General features: G+C 36.5%; 1 protein-coding gene across 5 annotated transcripts in view; it reads right to left on the reverse strand.

Annotated features, from left to right (window-relative positions):
- Nucleotides 1-18,294, reverse strand: part of ZNF385B (zinc finger protein 385B) — a 366,436-nt gene that overhangs the window by 293,598 nt on the left and 54,544 nt on the right. The window contains exons 1-3 of one of the 5 annotated variants that reach the window (XM_054699898.1): nucleotides 13,961-14,245; nucleotides 10,180-10,255; nucleotides 8,135-8,186 (exon numbers count right to left, since the gene is read on the reverse strand). The exons of 2 other annotated variants lie outside the window; for them this stretch is intronic. The gene's annotated coding sequence lies outside the window, so the exon portion shown is untranslated. Of the gene's footprint in view, nucleotides 1-8,134; nucleotides 8,187-10,179; nucleotides 10,256-13,960; nucleotides 14,246-18,294 lie in introns of those variants that run through there. 2 more of the 5 variants (XM_054699897.1, XM_054699899.1) reach the window with 2 other exon arrangements.

The raw sequence follows: 18,294 nt of genomic DNA on the forward strand, positions 1-18,294 counted from the left end.
ACTTGGTAAATTTGCTTAAAATGTAGTTTCCCAAGCTGATCACTTAGATTTGAAGTAAATAAGGCATAAGGCAACACTCTTTACACATGAGAGAAAGTCAAGATGATAATGAAACTAAACTTACATGTTCAGTGAGTGTCTAACTCCAAATTTCAGGTTCTTTCCACTCCACTCTCTAACTTTTGTGGGAAAGAAAAGGATGTATTTGTTCACTGAGTGCTACCACATACCAGGGACATGCGATTGTGTCAAGGAATTTGGCTATAGCTAAAGTGTTGGTGGTCAACAGCTCCAATGGTAAGCGGCTGGGGCCGAGGTCAGGAGTGTGCACAGATGGAAGGAGAAAAGGTAACAGAAATATTGGAGTGAGGCAGAAAAACTCAGAAGTCAGGAAGAAAGGAATACTTCCTGCATATGGTTTATGCATGCACTGGTTTTACTTTGTCACTTAAAATTCAAACTGAGAAGTACAACCGTTATGTCATGCTATATGAGCAAATGTCATAATATATTTATAGGTATGACAATAACTTCATTTGATGAGGGAAGAAAAAATTGTGGATTGAGCCTGCTTTCTAGTTTAAGCCTGCATCTCTGGATTTATCCCCATTCTGCCTTTCTATGCCTTCTGTCTTGAATCGTGAACTCAAGCTGTTCTTACTGGACCAGTCTTCTGTTTTTAAAATCTTTAAGTCAGAATTTACTTGTAATTCATCTCCCCAGGGGAATCATCCTGGTTAACTCAACATCATTCTCTACTGGACAATTTACCATTATGCCACCCAACCTAAACCTGTGTTTACACTGTTCAGCAATAGGCTGCTTATTATTTATGCACCCATGTCTGTGTTGTTTGGCCTAATAATGTCTTCAGATCATGGCTAGATTTGTAAACTGATTTTTAGTTCCAGACACTGATTTCTGGGGGCATCTGGTTATTATAAACCTTAATTATAAAAGCTCTGTCACTTAATAAAATGATACCCACCATGAAATGAGTCGATGATGAGAATAACAAAATAGTTACAATTTTGTAGGTCAATAGCTCTAAAATGCCACCATTTAAGAGAGCTTTGTCCCCAAAAGAGTACACTTATAGACTTTGATATTTAATGATTCTTGCTATTTCTCTAGACATGTTTGGGAGTAGTGGTGGAGGAGAATAGTATAAGAGATAGTCTTAAACTAAAAATCTGACTTAGGAAATGAAAACTGCCACAAAATCTGAATAGAGGGAAGAGATCAATATGACTTCAAGAGGTTCTGATTACAGATAAGGAGAAGAAATTTGGCCAAAAACAGAGTGACATGAAGTCAAAAGCTATAGCAGTGCTGTCATCAGACTGGACAGGACTTAAAGTCAAGAAAGTATACAAGGGAAGACTATATGTTGAAGGGAGTTTTAAAAGAAAATGAATATTAAAAATAAGGACTAGTTGCAGGTCTCATACAACAGATTCTGGATAAGAAAGGAAGAAGCTACTGGTGGCAACTAAAAAATGTTTTGTAGAGATAAGAGACTTGAACCCCTTTGAAGAAAGAATACAAAGGGCTGTAAGTTAGGAAGAGAGGGGTAACAATACAGTAAGCACCCCCAAAGGAGGAAGTAGGGATGGGATGTACGAAATGGACTAGAAGCTTTAGAGGGAAGACAAAGACATAGCAGGGAGATAAGGATGCAGAGAACTATTGGGAAAAGTTGGAGGTATAAAAGGGAACTCACCCCAGATGGTTTCTATTACGTGGGAGGTGAGATCAGTTCCTGATGAAAAAACAGGAGTGGGGGTAGGTGGAAATATTCTTAACTGTGATGTGAGTTTTACAGTGTCAGTGTTGTCTTCATCATCTATGGTTCCACGATACTATGTGTATGAAATCTTTTATAAATTATTCCTACATAGCAAGATTATAAATCTTACATGAAGAGATAGCTAATGCTTCTCCCTCCATATCATAAAATGTAAATAATATAGTCTAGATAAAAAGATCTAGAAGAAAAGCCAACTTTTCATTCTTCTATAATTTTTTATGTTCTATGAGTCAGTCAACTTAAAATATTATTACTCACTTTTTTTTTTTGCAAACTTAGATTGTTATTTCACAATGTTTTGAAATGAAAAAGCAATGGTGTTAGTAATTTTGGTTTGCAAAGTGACACACAGATTTTACAAGTAATGAATATCAGAGAGATAACATTAAGTTCTCACTAAAAGTAACCATACTTAAAAGTAGAAAACCTAAATAAGGGACCAGGAAAAGACTAATTATAATAAAGTAAAAATCAAAATCAACAGCAACTATAAACCAGAGATACACTATGGGGGGTGGAGGGAGTAGGATCAAAACAAGGGGGGAGTGGGAATTGTATGGGGAATATAACCAAGATGAAAAAGCATACATTGTACAAAAAATAAAAAATGATGTAAAAATATACAAAATTAAAAAAAATAATAATAAAGTATAGAGCAATTTCTAATTTTATAGAAAATTTCCATGATCTGCCACATTTTTTTTAATTTTTTATTTTAAGATTGATTTATTCATGCATTCAAGAACTGGGGTACAGGCTAGAGGTGTGGGGGTTGAGAGGACTCACCAGAGACTGAGTGGGGAACAGAACAGGCAGAGTGACTGAAATACACTGCTGAGGGGAGCAGTGGGCAAGTCATGAGAGGTCTGCTGCACCATGTGGGTAGCTCCCGGGTCAGGGATCCAACTTGTGCTGTTTCAGCTGGGGATAGCTTCATAGGTTGCATTTTAACCCCTTGCGCCACCAGGGAGGCTCCTTCCATATATCTTGAGGCTGTTCAACAACTACATATTGAGAAGCATCCCTGAGCATAAAGGTAATTTTTAGATTCAAGACAGATATTATAGATCATGTCAATTTATTTTCCTCTTGACCCCAGGAGACAGAAACTATGGAGGGGTAAATTGCCAGGGTGTAGGGAAATCCACTCACATGAAAGTGAGGAAAACAATGAATTTTAAGTTTGAAGGGCACATATTCATATCAGTCTTGGGGAAATTTGCAGTAAACTTCTAAATAACCATTGGCTAATTAGAAGAATTAGAATTTCCTAGTACTTTTTTTAACCTTCCTTAAAGGACAATTTCATTAATTTTATATACATTATTAATTTCGGGGAAAAATTCAAGCTACCTCAATTTTAATGAAGTGGGAGATAAAAAGATGTTTAGCTCAATCAAGGCCCCCCCAATCTCTACAGTGTTATATGTATTTGGAGTCAGTTGCTGAACTGCTTGAAGCACAAAACCTTATTTCAGTCATCCTCTTGGGCTGCTACTTTGCCAATAAAGCTTCAATTATCACAAACCACAATTCTAGCAAAATATGGAAAGGGTCACTTTACAAAGGATTTTACTGACTTGAGGTTTTTAATTTACTCGCCTGGAGATTATTTATGCAAAATGTTCTGACAGTTCACAGATGACTTGAGCATTCAACTTTTTAAAGATTTTATAAGCTCCCCTGGATCCTACATGAGGGAGCTATCCCCCTGGGTGAACATCAGAGTTTTACCCAAGGGCTGTTTTCATTTTTCAGTACTGAAAATGCCATTTCTTATTTGCCAGGGTTTGCCCCTGCTTTGTGCGCAGGCATTATAATGAGAAGGTCTCACCTTAGGATGCACCATCTTTCCCTTCCTGCCAGCCACATGCCATTCAAATACACTACACCAGGGAAAACTGCCTTGGAACAATTAAGAATATTAAAACAAAATTGTGCTTTCACCCCATCTTGTGGGGAAGTGAAACAGCTTGCCTCATTAAAGATTCAAATAGTGGCTAGTATTGTCTTGAAGCAGGCTGACGAGTTTTTGAGTCTCTAATTTAGCCAAAATGCAAATTATAATATTGCCCAAAAGGTTCAAATTGGGGCAAAGAAGGCTCATCGAGAAAACAGAAATATATACTCCATACACACAACATATATATATATATATATATATATATATATATATATATATATATATATATATTGCAACAGACATCGTCACTCAAAATCTCCACTCCTGTTAACCATTCAGTCTGAGCAGAGCAGAGAGCACGCCAAGACTGAAAGCCTGGCTCCATTCTCTCCTTGCTGTTTAAGAAATTTACTCTCTCAGCATGATATGGAAAGCAAATATCATAGAATTACTTCATACAATTCTGATGAATCTGAAGCAAGAAAACACATGTAAAATGACTAGAATAACTGTGTGACACATAACTTGATATTTAATAAATGTTAACTACATCTTATTATGAATGTACTTTTGGTAATGGTATGAAAAAATCCCTAATGTGAAACCTTTCTTAAGAGAATAATTATTTCACAGAAACAACTACTTATCTCCACAATATGATCTCTGAGGCTAATCTAAATAACAGCACTTTTTCATCTTCTAAAAATTTTAAAACATACATGAAAGTGGAGAGAATTGCAACATTCATCGTCAAATTTGACAATCACCATCTGTATTTCACCTATACTTCCTGCCACTTCAAATTTGGATTATGTGGAAGCAGATCTCAGAAATAATATCATTTCACCCATAAATATTTCAGTATGTCTCTAAAAGTTGTGGATTTAACAAAAACATAACCACAACACTATTATCTCACTTTTAAAGTTAATAATAATTCCTTAGTATCATTAACTGTCCCATCAGTATTCAAATTTCCCCAATCTCATATGCATGTTTTTGCCCTAACAATTTATATAATCCTCTTAATGATTTTTTTCTTACAATGTATCAATAATCATTGAAGAAATCAGGTTGTTGTTTCCCTGCGGCATCTAAAGGCTAATTTTTCTGATGGCATCACTATGGTGTATTTTAATGCATTTCTCTGGTTTTATATTCTTTTTGAAAACGTAATAAATCTAGAGTCCTAATCAAACTGAAGTCTAATCTTTGTCATGACCAAATTACAGGTGATAGTGTAGAATTCCATTAGGAGGACTGCGGCTGATTTGGTGGTGGGTACTATGGTAGCAATACCTGATGGGGGCATCCTAATAGTACCTCAATTAAAAAATATTAAATAGGGCCTCCCCGGTGGTACAAGGGTTAAGACGCAACCTATGAAGCTATCCGCAGCAACTGCAGCACGAGTTCAATGCCCTGGCCAACCAGGGAGCTACCTACATGGCGCAGCAGACCTCTCCTGACTCACCCTCTGCTCCCCTCCGCAGTGTATTTCAGTCAGTCTGCCTGTTCTGCTCCCCACTCTGTCTCTGGTGAATCCTCTCACCCCCCCACACACACACCTCTGTCCTGTACCCCAGTTCTTGTATGCATAAATAAATCTTTAAAAATATATTAGATAAATAAGCAAACAGAGATGAAAAGACAGAATGCCTGATTGTAGGGATATATGAGAATTCGATATACCATCATTACAATTTCTATGTAAATCTAAGAGTATTCTAAAAGCAAAGTTCATTTCTTAAAGTGAAAAAAAAAAGGTAAACAATGCTTTCTTGTCTCTCTTTTTGTTGTGTTTACAGCTACTTGGTGGTTTTTCCCTGAACTTATGATTGCAAATGGAAATATTCTGTCATTAACTCTTAATTTGTTATCTGCAGAAAGAAAACCCTCTTTTCAAATCCTGAGGCCATGCAAAAAAGGCAGAAAAAATTGCTTCATTTCTTCCTTCTATTTATTTCAAAATATTTAATTGGTTCACTAGCATTCTGCACAAGTGGCCATTTATTTTATGTATTACTATTATTTTATGTATTTTATCATGTCTGATATATTTCAATAGATCACAGATGCTATTCCAATTGATGATCAAATTACTCCTTGGTTATAAAGAGCCTGCTCAAGTTAGAGCCTGAGTCTTTTTTTTTTTTTTTAAGATTTATCTATTTATTTATACAAGCACTGGGTACAGTCAGAAGCGCGGGAGGGTGAGAGAATTTGCCAGAGCCAGAGCAGGGAGCAGAGCAGGCAGAAGGACCGAAGTACACTGCTGAGGGGAGCAGCGGGCGGCTGGAGAGGTCTGCGCGCCATGTGGGACCTCCTCCAGGGGCCAGGGAGCAGCCGGGGATCGAACCAGCGCTGCAGAGGCTGCGGGCAGCTTCGCAACCCAGCGCTCAACCGCTGCGCCACCGGGGAGGCCCCCTGAGTCTTTTTTGACACAAACCCAATAGCCCTTACATCTCTTCCTTTCTTTCCAAGTCATCTCCTATTTCCCGACCTAGTCCTACATTGGGGAATTAACCTTTTCTCCAAGGATCTTAGTTCCTTTAGAAGAAAATGACATTTATTTATTTTTTCATACTTATTTTTAATTGGGGTAAAACTGGTTTAGACACTTATGTGCTCCAGAGGTATAAGTTCACACCTCCTCCAATGCATGTCACTGCACCCACCACAAAGTCACCTATACTTCTCCACAGTCCATTGAGCCCCCTCGACACTTTATTCTCCAACCTCTATCAACCCCTCTGATAATCTTAATTCCACAGACACATTTGAGTGTTTGTTACCAGTTTGGTTTTCTCTGACCCTTTGTTTAGTTTTTCTATAGTCCACACATAAATGAAACCATTTTGTATTTGTCTTTCTCCTTCTGATTTCTTCTAGCAATACCCCCTCCAGTTCCACCCATCTTGTCACAATGGCATGAGTTTCATCTTTTTTTTAATCACTGAGCAGTATTCCATTGTGCACATATGCCACATCTTTTTTATCCATTCATCTCTTTGGACACTACTTAGGTTATTTCCACAACTGACTATTGTAAACAGTGCTGTAATAAACATAGGAGTGCCTATATCCCTTGAAAAAGTGTTTTTGCATTCTTTGTGTAGATACCTAGGAGTGAAATTGCTGGATCAAATGGTAGATGTATTTTTAATATTTTGAGAAACCTCCATACAGTTTTCCATAAGGGCTATACCAGTGCATTCCCAACAGTGTATGGAATTCCTTTTTTCCACATCCTTGCTAAAACTTATTGTTCCTGGAATTTTTGACATGGGCCATTCTCACATATTTAAGTCATTTCACTGTGGTTTGATTTGCATTTGAGGGAAATGACATTTAGACACCACAGTGGCAGCAAAGGGATGCTCATTGCTATGCAATTCATCATTGTTTCTATGCCTTCTTAGTGGACAGAGCTAGGAAATACTTATTTTAAACATAAAATACATCACAAGTTCATACTACAAGGTTTCTATTAACACCATTCACCTTTACTGATCTTCACCTTCATCTTCTTCTCTGATGACCAGATTTCCAGTTCTCAAGGACATCAACATATTTATACATCTGTTTTTTATCACAACACTAATCTTGGGACTTCAATATGATTACTATCTTCCCAAACACCTTGACCATAAATAAATTTTTGCTACCTTTCTTTTGTTCTTAGAGTGTATAGTTCTGGGTATACATAGTGAAATTACTATGGCTTAAATTTTTAAGAATTTATTTTTCATATGATTATGCCACCAATTTGTTACACAGTTAGGTTAATTGTTTCACTTTACCTTTGACATTTAGGATTGCATTTTATATGTAACTTTATTTTATAATTATTTAAAATATTTTCATTGCTCAACAATCATATTTACAAAAAGTACATATTCAAGCAATGCTAACTTACCTACTTGTTCCTACCTTCCCTTCAAAAAATACTTTATATTTAATAGTTTAGCATTCTATTTTTAATATCAAAAAATATATCTCCTACTTTGAAGAGGTAAACTGTGCTTACATTTATCCATCTTCTTTATTTCAGTCAATAGCTGACTGCATCACATGACTTTCCTCAATTATATTAAAACAATTGCTTATGCTACCTCAAATAATGTACTGACTATTAGACATTACCATCACTCAGTAAGAGTCAGTAATGTAATCTAATGAAAAAGCAATGCTTCAGTTTAAAACAAATGGTAAGTTTTAGAAGCATAGGTTACATCTCATGTAAGGTGACGGCAGTAAGAACAGTTTTAAAGCCATTTCTCTTACAAGTTGATTGTTACTATTAAAGTCTGGACGTATTGTACTTCTTTATATGAAAATCTGCCCAAAATTAGTATATGAATTCTCTTCCCCACGTTAGGCATTTGTAAAATATCCCATTAATTAAAATCCTGACTTACTTGTAAAGCGCTCTTGAATTCACATGTTATTTTTCTTTTTGCCAGTCCATTGCTTGTATACATTTATGAAAGAAATTTATGATGGAAAAATTTAGAGTTAGAAGAACTGAACAGAAATCTTAGCTAAGCTGCTAACTAAATGGATGGCTTTTAAGCAAGTCTCTTCACCTGTGAGAACTTTAATTTTCTTATCAGTATTATCAGTAATATCAGTAGAGTTAATTCTACCAATGCCAGAGTGTTGTTATTTGAATGCAACATGCAAACTCCATAGCACTCTGAAAATATAAAGTATAATAAAGAGGGAATTAAATGGCTGGTTTGCTAAAATCCAATCTTAAAGCTTTAATTTGTTTGTTTAAAAACGATAGCAACATCAGACTGTGAATGAGAGCTTTACAATCATCCAAGCTGCAGTCTGGAAACTGACTTTTTGCCTGAACAGAACTCAGTTATAAATATCTGTCTTTGGATTTGACATTCAATTTTGAGATGAAACGAACATGCTTCAGAATTTTAATCTAACATACAAGAGCTAAAACTCTGAAAGTAGATAAAACATTTTAGGGAAAAAAAAAGGCAACTTGTTAATCTCTAGTGGCTTTTAATTCCAACAATGATTATTCTATATAGAAAATCCTTCTTCAGATAGAAACTCATTTCTGAAAAATTCATCTCCAAATCTTTTATATAATCTAAGTTGAAAAGGAACTGTTTCTATATTTTGCTAAGGAAAAATAAAATACTAAAATTAATCGTATCTTCTCTAAAAACTTTTTAAACAGGCATAAACTTAAAGAAAGAATATTATACTACATAACCTTTCAAATATCATTTAGCCAACGATAAAGCAACAGGAACAAATAGGAGATTTATGACACTTTTAAAATTCAGCTATGTTAATAGTTGCCTTTTTTACCCACTGAAGTTACCCATTTTTGCCAATGAACTCCAGGCATGATTCCATGCTGAAGAAATTTGCTTGCTTTTATTTTTTTTTTAAGATTTTTTTTATTTATACAGGAACTGGGGTATAGGCCAGATGCACGGGAGGGTGAGAGGATCCACCAGAGACAGAGCGGAGAACAGAACAGGCAGACTGACCGAAACACACTGCTGAGGGGAGCAGTAGGCGAGACAGAAGAGGTCTGCTGTGCCATGTGGGTTTCTCCCTGGCCAGCCGGGGATCGAGCTCATGCTGCAGAGACTGCAGATTGCTTCATAGTGCGATGTTTAACCTCTCGCGCCACCAGGGAGGCCCAGAAATTTGCTTGCTTTTAAACAGAAATCTGACTTGGGGAGTGCACATTGAAGGTTACACCTAAGTTCATATATAATATTTTTAAATACTGTGCATCATTTTTTAAATTCTAAACTAAGTTGTCCATTATTTTCCTCTTTCCACTTAAGTCCTGCATGCTATCAATAGTTCATATGTCTAAGTTACCAATCTTAGTCAAAAAACGCTCACTGGAGAAGAGAGGGCAAAGAAGCTTAGTAATGACAATTTTCAAACACTACAAAGGCAGCAAGAATAGTCGCCTGTTGATTTTAGTATTTACTTTATTATAATTACTTTTTTTTTCTTGATCCCTTATATGGATACTTTACATCCCTTCTAAAAATTAAACCATCTGGTATTTTTCTTTTTCTTTCTGGCTTATTTCACTGAGCATGATCCCTTCCAGCTCCATCCAAGTTGCGGCGAATGCCCCGAGTTTAAATTAGTGGTGGGAATTTCATGGGGACTGTAACTGAGATGACAAAGCATTCATTATACAAAAAGGAAGAATGATGTAAAAAATATATTTAAAAAATAAAATAATATAAAATTTAAAACATAAGAAATCCAGGTAATTCTTACAAACACAATTTGGAAGTTACTAAATTTGACATACAAGTGTTGATTTCAATTTTTTTAAATAAAGGACCATGCACATTTGACTAAGTTCAAAAATTTAAAAAAAAAGCATCAAGAACAGGTCAATGATTTTTCACATATCTATCACCTAGATGTCACAATATCAAGAACTTGCCATATTTACATCATCTTGCCTTTACTGCTTTGCAGACGGCTTTTGAAGCAAATCTCAGACTTTAGGCACACTTCAGCATACATCTCTGAAAAGGACAGACATTGTCTTACATAAACACCATGCCCCATGTCATTTTCACCATAACAAAATTGACAATGGTTCCTTGATATCGTCTGTTCCCAGCTCGTAATGAAAATTTCCCCATTGCTCCAAAATAATCACCTTAGAGTAGGTATGTTCAATTTAGGACCCAAACAAAGTCTATACATTCCATTTGGTTGTTACATCTCCAAACACCTGTTTTAGCCCAGAATTGTGCTTCCTCTACTTTCCCCCTGCCACTGACATGAATTTCTGCTGTTGAAGAAAACTTCCCCTCTCTTTTAAACATGTAATTCAAATAAATTGCCTATTTAAACTTCAAAATACCATCAAGGGATCATGTGGCAGACACAGGTACAAAAATTTGGGCTTTGTTCCCACATGGTATGGAGTTATTCCTAGGAAGCAGCTGCCAACAGAAGCCTTTTGAAAGTGATTATCTGAGCAAAATGGATTGAGCCTGGTCTAAAGCACTTCCCAGTACTTTAAACCTAGTTCCCCGTGGACTGGACCAGAGATTGGACCCAGTGATAAATGTCCCCAGCAACTTCCCCCCTCTGGGAGATTGTTCCCTGCACAGAGATTTTTTAATAGACACATCCTCCCAGGATGAAATTCCTAATTCCTTTCTCCGTGTTGGATGTTGTGCAACATCTATTGTATCACCTATTTGGACTATAATTGTAGATCTGTCTCCAGCTCACTACATGTTAGATCCCAATGGGAGAGAATTTTGAATTTCCAGGGCTTAGCACAGTGCCTAGCATATAACAGTTTGTAGAATAAACAAATTAAATTAATTGATTACATGTCTCATATTCAGAATATGAAAAAGGTAAATCATTTATTTTAGAGAAGCCCTCCAGTGCATCTACAAAAAATAACAGTACGACAGAGGAACAAAGGCATGGTCAGTGATGATTCACAAAATTAAAGAGTCTACAAAGGAAACAAAGGAGAAAGATAGCGAAAGAAAGAGTCCAACAGAACAATGTACGCTTTCAACTAAGACATTTCTCTGAAATACTAAAACATAAAGCAAACCAAATTGTGGTTCATAAGAGGTCACAGATCCATCACTTTGTCTCTGCACAGGAACATCTTTGGCTGACTAGCGGATAAGCCATTTTTAGTATTAGAGTTGAGATAACAAAATTTAAATCAATGTTTAACAACCTTTATTGTTTAGAATGGCAAACCCAAATCCCTTACACTTCAGCTTAAGCACATTTTTCTTATTCCATTATGAGAGGTGAGCAGCTGGCTGCCATGCTAAGCAGATCTCTTTATATACTCTGAGACCCTCCAAATGTGCACTGCTTATTCCAATCTTTAAAATATGCAACTATCTTCACACCCTTCCTTATGCATCCTGTTGGAATGTTCCTTTATGTAATGCATCATTTTAAATCATCCATTTTTTGCTACATTTTTTAACTTTACCTCTCTCCAAACCCTTTCTGTTAGTATCGCTATATTAATTCCTTCCCCTCTCAAATTGGCATTGTGCTTTCTACATGTTAACAGAAAGGCTTATTTTAGATCGTAATGTACCTTACCTTTCAGTCCTTGTTTTGAAGTGCCCAATGATAAAATTAAATCAGTCCCAATCAGAATCATGAAACCAACCTTAAAACAGTCTCCATATGTCTTAGGAAGATTTGCCTTCCTGGAGATGTGTTGATGAATTTTTAGCACAAATTAAACCTCAAAAAATTGTTCTTCAAGTATGTCTACAAGTATTCTATAGTGTGTTCTGCTACATGCCACCTCTGATACTTTAAATTGGTAGAGCCATTTTGAAGCTGAATGATACTGATTCAAATAGCCCTCCTTAAACCTTTCAAATGTGGGAAATACTTCTGGGAGGTGAAATGACTGGTCCCGGGGAAAGAGTACAGCAAGAGTGTTTTCCACAATACGATGCAGATTGTCATAGGGTTTGTTATTCTGCTTTCATTTTCTGCTACCCAAAAGATCTCTATTGTCAAAATAAAGCTAAAACAAACGTGCCTTTTAATTTTTCCTCTGACACTAACAGTAAATAACAACACCACCACAATAGCTATCTTTTTATAGCACTGACTATGTGCTAGTACTGTTATAAATACTTTACTTGAATTAATTCATTCAATTTTTACAATACTTTAGTGAGGGAGAATTTTTTATCATCATGATGTTACAGATGAAAAAACTGAGGCCTAGGGAGTTTAAGTAGCGTGTCCAAAGTCATGCATGGTATGATTAGGATTTAAACCCAAGGCACCAGGCTCCAAGAGCCTGTGTTATTAATTATGACCTGTGTTATAAATAGTTCAGAAAATTCACCTTTGTGATACAGTGCAATTGTCTGTTAAGGTATTATGGATTTAAAAAAAAAAGGTATTACAGATTTAGTCAGTATAAATATTTCCCAAGTAATGGTTCATCGTAACAAAAATTAGAAAAAGTAATAAATATGGTTTTAAGGTGGCTATTCTTCCCACCCATGGGAAGTGATAAACTGAGCATATATGCTCTGCCTGATATTTGAAGAAAGATCTTTCTAAATCAAAAAAATATATTAAGGGCTTCCCTGGTGGCGCAAGGGGTTAAGCAACGCACTATGGAGCAATCCGCAGCCTCTGCAGCACGACCGCAAGCCAGAGAGAAACCCAAATGGTGAAGCAGACCTCCCCTGTCTCACCCGCTGCTCCCCTCAGCAGTGTATTTCATCAATCTGCCTGTTCTGTTCCCCACTCTGTCTCTAGTGAATCCTCTCACCCTCCTGCCCATCTGGCCTGTACCCCGGTTCTTGTATAAATAAAATAAATAAATCTTTAATAAATAAATATTTTTTTAAAAAGTGGTTTTAAAAAAAAAAGTATATCTAAGATGAAAGAAGATCTCTTTATTTGACCTCCTGAGATCATGGAGCCACTATCAACATCTTTTTTTTTTTTTAAGATTCTATTTATTTATTTATACAAGCACTGGGTACAGTCAGAAGCACAGGAGGGTGAGAGAATTCACCAGAGCCAGAGCAGGGAAGAGAACAGGCAGACTGATGAAACACACTGCTGAGCAGAGCAGCAGGCAGCAGAAGAGGTCTGGCTGCCATGTGGAACCCTCAGCGGCGGCCAGGGATCGAACCGGCGCTGCAGAGGCTGCAGGCGGCTTTGCAGCCCAGAGCTCAACCGCTGTGCCACCAGGGGAGGCCCCACTATCAACATCTTAGAAGCTCCTAAACTTAACTGCTCCTAAGACATCTGGACCAGGGATAGAATACGGTAATTTGAAAACCAGTTTCTTACTTAGGGCCTGAATTCTTTAATAAGGCATATAAAAATGTATGAGAGGTAGGATAAAACATGGCATTCACATATTTTTATAATCTATAGGAGCCTGGCTAGTACAGTGGTTGAAAGGGCAATCTCCAAAGATATTATCTATATTCAAATTTAGCACTAATGTTTACACAGTATATGACCATGTGCTCATTATTTAACCTATCTGTATCTCAGTTTCCTTATCTAGAAAATTGAGATAACAGTAGTCTCCACTTCACAGGTTTGTTATGAGGATAAAATAAATCATTCAAAACGCTTCAAAATATGCTTGCCACACAGTGAGCATCTGATGAATTCTAACTATTATTTCCTTATTACTGTTAAACATCTTATTAATTTCATCCCTTATAAATACATACCACAAAACTTCTATATAAATGCTGTATGCTGTTTCATTTCTTTATTGTTAACTTCGATCTCAGTCTTCTTTCTTTTATTCTCTCTGGTGAAGTCTTCCTTATCGCTCACATTTCAGAACAAACTTCCTTTCTGTGTTATGCCCTCTCTGGCTGATAGTCTCCAGAGAGGGCCTCCAACCATTCCTCTGGTTTTGTATGCTCATGTAACTATGTCTAGACGGATAATTCAACACCTTCCTGTTGAATCTGAGCTGCCTTGGGACTGGCTTTGGATCACAGAGTATGGGGAAGTACATTCCCCATTCTAGAAGTACATTCTAGAATTCTCAAGTCCATCTCTTTACTTTCTACTCTTGTAGTCATTCATTGATTATGAGAATCCAATGCCAAATCGAGATACTAGGTGGGGTAGTAGTAAGGGAAAGGACTATGGCACATTATTGACAGCCCCAGATTAGCTCCTAGCTGATGCCAGGACCAACCTTCAGCCATGTGAATGAGAAATCCTGGATGGATTGGCCCAGTCAAGCCCAGATGACTGTGGCCCTAGGCATCATCATATACCCATTGTCCTTAGACAGCTCATAGAAACATAAGAGATAATCAAATAATGCAAATATTAAATGAAATTTTTAAAATTCTGTGCAAATGAACAAGCAAAAAAATATCACAAAAGGGCAAGTCTAACACTGGGAAAAGAAATCTGTCAGAATTAGTGTTCAAAATGTATAAAGAACTATGATTAATCAATATTAAAAAGTAAATAACTCAGTACAAAGTGGGCAAGGTGATAAACAAGTCTATATAAGAAAAACTCAAATGGTTAATACCATTATTCATTAAAATTCCAAAATAACATACCTCTCAAGGAAAACAAACAGGATATTACATGCTTGGTTACTGACCCCTTTTCCTATGCTTACGCCTGAGCTTAAGATATTTTCTGAATAGGAAGGGGGGAACAGGTAGGTGATTTGGGAAGATGTGGAATATAAGCTCCCCAAACTTCAGAATATTTCCACATCAAACTTTCCAGATAAGGTTGTTTAATAGCTATTAACCTTTCAATAATGTAAGCTGACATTTTATGTAATTGCATTTTTTGCAATTACCAATTACCATGTTTTGCTGATGTTTTGTAACAACAACATCTTACCAAAGGTTGGATGCAGTTGTAAAAGGTTCTCATATATTAACTCAGAACAACCCCATGAGGTAGGTATGATAATTATCTCCATTTTCCCCATGAGTCACAAAATGATGGCGAGACCAAGGTCACCCACACATACACAACCATGAATACAGATGATAAACTCTGAATGAAAAGGTATGGTAACTCTGGAGAGAAAAAGATGAAGCAAGTACACACAGGCGCTTCAACTGTATCTATAATGTAGTGCTGGCTTAAAAAAATCACTAAGGCAAATATGTTGAGATTTAATAAAACTGATGGCAGGTGCATGGTATAAACTAGTTTGTATACTTGTCTCTACATTTAAAGTGTCTCATAATAAAAATATAAAAACAAATGAAATGTGGCATAACAGAGAACATTCCAAAAATAAATAACAAAAGAAACAATTTACATATATTTCATCAAAGTCCTTTTTTGAGAAACACATTGCTTTACAAGAGCATCTGTTGCTCTGAGTCTAGGTCCTTTATTTTGATGGGTCCTGCCTCCTTTCAGAGATTTTACAGAATAAATTATTTCTGCTACAGCAATAACATACAGTTTTTCATAACACACAAAGTAACCCAAAACACATATTAGGAACCCCAAAACACATATTATGATTAACAGGTAAATAAAATAAGTGGCAAAATATTTATAAAATATAAGTAACATATTAGTCCTTGCCTACTAAAATATGCCACAGTACAGGTAGCAGCAGGTAATATATGAAAATAAAATGCTTTCATTTTTTAAAAAATAATTATTTATATATATTTTACATCATTGTTCATTTTTGTGCAATGTTTGCTTTCTTTTCTCAGGTGTAGTCCCCACGGAATTCCCACCAATTCACATGTGCACCATCACCATAGTCTCTTGTGCTCTTCTCACCCTTGTTTTGATCCCTCGCTTCCCCTCCCTTGCAGAATGTCTCTGATTTATAGTTGCCTGTTTATTTTTTATTATTATTGTTATTATGTTTTTTCCCCTGGTCCCTTATTTGGTTTCCCTATATTCCTTCTATAAGTGAAACCATCCAATATTTTCCTTCCGACTTATTACACTGAGCATAATCCCTTCTAGCTCCATTCATGTTGCTGCGAATGGCATTAGTTTATCTTTTTGATTGGTGAATAGTTTTCCATTGTGTATTATACCACATCTTCTTGATCCAGTCATCTGTATTTGAGCATTTGGGTTGTTTCCAAATCTTACCTATTTTAAATAGTGCTGCAATAAACATGGGGTGCTGGTATCCTTTTGAATTGATGTTTTTGTGTCCTTTGGATAGAAACCTAAGAGTGTGCCTTCACCTTTTATAGACCACTGACAGTTTTTCTTCTATGCAGAAGACAAGATATTTAACATTGATGATTTTGAATCTTGTTGATAACTTTCAAGTTATGATTAATGCCTCTGAAATATGGAAAGGTAAAATCAAGGGCAAAAAAGTCACTTTCAAGGCCTCCCTGGTGGTGCAGGCAGCTGAGCACAGCGTTGTGCAGTTGTCCGCTGCCTATGCAGTGCAGGTTCGATCCCGGCCAGCAGTGGAGATGCCCACATGGCACAGCAGACCTCTCCTGTCTCGCCCACTGCTCCCCTCAAGCAGTGTATTTCAGGCAGTCTGCCCGTTCTGTTTCCTTCTCTGTCTCTGGTGGGTCCTCTCACTCTCCCTCATATCTGGCCTGTGCCCTGGTTCTTGTATGCATGAATAAATAAATCTTTATTAAAAAAGTCATTTTCAGACCTCCCTGGTGGCGCAAAGGGTTAAGCACCGCACTATGAAGCAATCTGCAGCCTCTGCAGCGTGAGTTCGATCCCCGGCCAGTCAGAGAGCAACCCACATGGTGTAGCAGACCTCTCCTGACTCGCCCACTACTCCCCTCAGCAGTGTGCTTCAGTCAATCTGCCTGTTCTGTTCCCCACTCTGTCTCTGGTGAATCCATTCTCTTTCTCTCTCTCTCTCTCTCTCTCTCTCTCTCTCTCTCTCTCACACACACACACACACACACACACACACACACACACCCCTCATCTCTGGCCTGTACCCCAGCTCTTGTCTGCATAAATAAATAAATCTTTTTAAAAAATCACTTTCTATTCAAATATAACTTCATAGGACTGCTATTCTATTCCAACATTTAAATTCCAGGATGAACAGTGTTCTAGCTACCAAGTGAGAGATTCATAGGTAGGGAAGAACAGATTAAGAAGTGCGACACACAAGGAACTCCCTCTCATGAAGAGAACCTGAGATTTCAGAAAACTCTCTTTGCTATCTTTGTATTTCTTGCCATTGAGGTATCTCCATTCCCTTTATAGCTTATTCATATTTGTATGTCTTCCTGTGTACATGCAGACACAGTAATAGCACACTTAACCAGAGTTATTAAAGTTATTAAAGTGATCTAAACTTCATGCAACATAGCCATCGTAGGAAATATAGACAAAAGGCTCAAGAACAACCAAAATACAGAGCACAGAATTCAATCTCTGTCTTCCTGAACACAGAACTAAAAAAAGTTAATCACATGTTATCTAGACTGCTACAGAGGGAAGTTGTTTAAAAAAGTGTAGGTATAACTGGAGTTATTAGTAGAAGAAGATATGGTGGGAGATAAAAATTTGTCTTAGAACTTTTGGAAAACCTAATGATCAAGAATCACCACATAGTCAATCTATCCTATCTGAATAACTCAGATATGGAACAGAATTGTCTCTAAACACATGGTAGGAAATAGAGTGATCTTAGAACATATTTTTCAGTGTGCATATATATAAGCTTTATTTATTATTATATAAAGATCATTGCTCTTTTGTAATTTAAAGTTTTCACTTTCTATATTAAACATATTTTCCATGCCATCAGATGCTACTGTACATTATCACCATTATTACATCTAGTGTCTGCCAGATATCTTAGTCCGCTACAAAGAAATTTTGGAATGATAACCAAAAGTTCTCAATAATCTAGACCCAAAACTTACATTGGGAGTCTTTTTTTTCTTTTAATTTCCATAATTTCAAAATGTCTTAAATTATTGTGTCACTGACTCAGAAGGGTCACTTATGGACTAAAAAGTACTGGAAAGTAAAGCAAACTATATATTTCCAAATATTATCTCTGTGCATTTAATTTCTTTAAAAATCAGTAGTA

This window comes from Talpa occidentalis, unplaced genomic scaffold, assembly GCF_014898055.3.
Source record: "Talpa occidentalis isolate TD23 unplaced genomic scaffold, MPIMG_talOcc4v2.1 talOcc4.3, whole genome shotgun sequence".
Lineage (NCBI taxonomy): Eukaryota > Metazoa > Chordata > Mammalia > Eulipotyphla > Talpidae > Talpa > Talpa occidentalis.